Source organism: Petaurus breviceps, unplaced genomic scaffold (assembly GCF_028583685.1).
Source record: "Petaurus breviceps papuanus isolate PSGF00001 unplaced genomic scaffold, PetGlider_PUasm1.0 189, whole genome shotgun sequence".
NCBI classification, from domain to species: Eukaryota; Metazoa; Chordata; class Mammalia; order Diprotodontia; family Petauridae; genus Petaurus; species Petaurus breviceps.
The window spans coordinates 21,775,341-21,778,765 of NW_027185809.1; the positions used below are offsets into that span (position 1 = coordinate 21,775,341).

At 43.0% G+C, this 3,425-nt stretch overlaps 1 pseudogene; it reads right to left on the bottom strand.

The window, feature by feature from the left end:
- Positions 1-2,446, bottom strand: part of LOC138164160 (nucleoporin Nup43 pseudogene) — a 70,945-nt pseudogene extending 68,499 nt beyond the window's left edge.
- Positions 2,447-3,425: the final 979 nt, after the last annotated feature.

Below are 3,425 nucleotides of genomic sequence, written 5' to 3' on the forward strand. Positions count from 1 at the left end.
AAATTATCTCTCCTGGATCTATTTTTCAGGTCAGTGGTTTTTCCCATGAGATATTTCACATTGCTTTCTATTCTTTCATTTGTTTGGATCTGTTTAACAGCATCTTGATTTCTCATAAAGTCATTAGCTTCCATTTGCTCCAATCTAATTCTGAAGCAATGATTCTCCTCAGTGAGCTTTTGAGATTCTTTTTCCATCTGGCAAATTCGACTTTTTAAGGCATTCTTCTCCTCATTGCCTTTCTGAGCCTCCTTTGCCATTTGAGTCAGTCTGTTTTTTAAGGTATTATTTTCTTCAGTCAGGCTGTTGACTCTCATTTCATAATTTTCTTGCATTGTTCTCATTTCTCTTCCCAATTTTTCCTCCACTTCTCTTATCTGCTTCTTAAGGTTCTCTATGGCCTGTAACCAGCTTGTATTTTCCTTTGAAGCTTTTGGTGCAGGAGTTCTGACTTCACTGATTTCCTCCTGTTCCATGCCTTGCTCCTTCTTATCCCCAAAATAGGAGTGTAATGTTGGAGTCTTCTGTCTGCTTTGTTTCCTTTGCCTGCTCATTTTGCCACTCAATGATTTGACTTTTGGGCTTTTTGCCACAGTAGGACTCTGCCACCAGACAGGGGAGTTTTCGTCCCAAACGCTGGGGTTTTCTCAGCTGCCGGAGGTATTAGATGGGTGCCCTCTCTGAGGTCTCTACATGCTCTGGCAAGCTGGACACACACCCCAGGACCTCCACCCTAGACTCCAATCCAGATCCAAGCAGGTTAAAGCAAGAGCGATGACCCCTCAGACTGGTGCTTGGTCCCCCTACACTCTGCAGGCCAGGAGCTGAAGCCACCACGTGGTGCTGGCAGGCTGTGCCAGCGTCTCAGCGGTTTCTCGCCCCAGAGGTAAAAGCCATGCACTCCCACTTACTGGGTCCCAAAGTCCAGAATGCACTGGCCTCTCACCTTGTCCTTCGCATCTATGTGTTGATAAATCTGGAAACGGCCACAGCTGCTGCTGATCTGGAGTCCCTCTGGCTGGCGGCTGGTCAGGCCCGCCCTGGGGCTAAAGCCTTGGCGTGGGGCTGGGCTCGGCTCCCAGAGCATTGCGCTGGCCGATTCCTGCTGGCCTGCCGGGCTGTTCTCAGTGGGAGGTTAGCTTCTCTGTGTCATTTTGTGGGTTCTGCAGCTCCAGAGTTTGTTTAGAGTCCCCTTTTTACATGGATTGGGGATGGTGGAAGCCGGAGCTGCGGGAGGGTCATGCTTCTACTCTGCCATCTTGGCTCCGCCCCCGAGAATTTCTTAAAGGATGATTTCTAGGTTCTTTTTATGATCATGGCTTTCAGGTAGTACAATAATTTTAAAATTATCTCTCCTGGATCTATTTTCCAGGTCAGTGGTTTTTCCAATGAGATATTTCACATTGCATTCTGTTTTTTTATTTGTTTGGATCTGTTTAATAGTATTTTGATTTCTCATAAAGTCACTAGCTTCCATTTGCTCCACTCTAATTCTGAAGGAATGATTCTTTTTAGTGAGCTTTTGAGATTCTTTTTCCATCTGGCAAATTCAGCTTTTTAAGTCATTCTTCTCCTCATTGCCTTTTTGAGCCTCGTTTGCCATTTGATTTAGTCTATTTTTTAAGGCGTTATTTTCTTCAGTCAGGTTATTGACACTCATTTCATAATTTTCTTTTATCATTATCATTTCTCTTCCCAATTTTTCCTCTACTTCTCCTACTTGGTTTTCAAAATCTTTTTTAAGCTCCTCTATGGCCTGTAAGCAGTTCATATTTTTCTTGGAAGCTTTTGGTGCAGGAGTTCTGACTTCACTTTCTTCCTCCTGCTCCATGCTTTGAACCTTTTTGTCCCCAAAATAGGAGTGTAAAGTCAGATTGCTCTGTTTGGTTTGCTTCCTTTGCCTGCTCATGTTGCCACTGAATTGCTTGACTTTTGGGTTTTTTGCCATAGTAGAACTCTGCTACCAGAAACTTGAGCTTTATCCCAAATGCTGGGGTTTTCTCAGCTGCTGAAGGTATTAGTTGGGTGCCCTCTCTGAAGTTTCCATACGCTCTGGCAAGCTGGTCACACACCCCAGGACCTCCAACCTAGACAGCAATCCAGATCCAAGATTAAAGCAAGTGAGATTACCCCTCAGATTGGTCACTTAGTCCCCCTACAATTTGTAGACCAGGAGCTGAAGCTGACACGTTGCGGTGGCTGGATGGTTGAGGTGCCTCAGCCACTTCTCACCCTGGGAGTAAAGGCCGGATCACACTCCAAATTCCCAGGTCCCAAAGTCCACACTGCACTGACTTCTCACTTTGTCCTTGGCATCTATGGGTTGATAATTCTGGAAACTGCCACAGCTGCTGGTTATCTGAAGTCCCTCCAGCCAGCGACTGGTCAGGCCGCCCTGGGGCTGAAACCTCTGGCTGGAGAGGGTTTGGGTTGGCTCCCAGAGCATTGTGCTCTCTCTTTTAAAATAATCAGTTTAATTATCAATTTTGTTAGTCTTTTCAAAAGCCAGCTTTTGGGGGTCAATATCATTCTTTTTGTTTTCAATTTTATTATTTTCTCTTCTAATTTCCAGTATTTCCTCTTTTGTGCTTATTTCAGGATTGATTACTTCTTGATATTCTAGTTTTTAAAATGACACAGTTGATTCTTTAAAAAAAAAATTGAATGTGTTTTTTGACATATAATTGTTCCTCTTTATAGAGAACTACTTAAGCTCCATTGAAGAAATTCTATTATGTTGTCTCATTATTACCATGCTCTCATATAGTAATTTTTTTCAATGATTTATTTTTTGATCCTCTAGTTTATAATCCATTATTATGTCTTTTTGAGGCATCTTTTGCTGATGTTTGCAATATGTATTCGTAATGGGAATTTGAAGATCTTCCCTGCCCCCTGTATTTGCAATCAAACAGGTACTTAGCACCTTGTTCTAAGTTCATGTTTGTGTCAAGTATTAAGACCTAGAACTGTGAATCTCACAGTGGGATGTACTTGTTGATGCAACAGGAAGGGGAAGAACAGGGAGAAGCTAATACCATATGTAAGGAAAAGTCCAAGCTCAGAGAGGCCAGAACTTCTGGGAGCAAGCATCTGGAGGTGGGGCTGCTACTTCTGGAGAGAGAGAGAAGAGAACTGAACTGAGAACTGAGAAGAACTGAGAAGAGAAATGAGAACTGAGGACTAAACTGAGAATTGAGAAAAACTAAGAAATGAGAAGAGAGGAGAACTGGGAGGAGGCATGCTGTGGTGTCAGTACTTTGTCCATCTGTTTTGATGTTACTTTGTCAGATTTTTCTGATGATAAAAGATGGTGCTGTTGTTACAAAAGCTCTGGAACCTTGCCGCTGGTTCAGAAGCCCTAAAAGAGGATTTTCTTGTTGTATGTTTACAGAAATCCTGGAGGAGGGTCTTGCTGATGATTT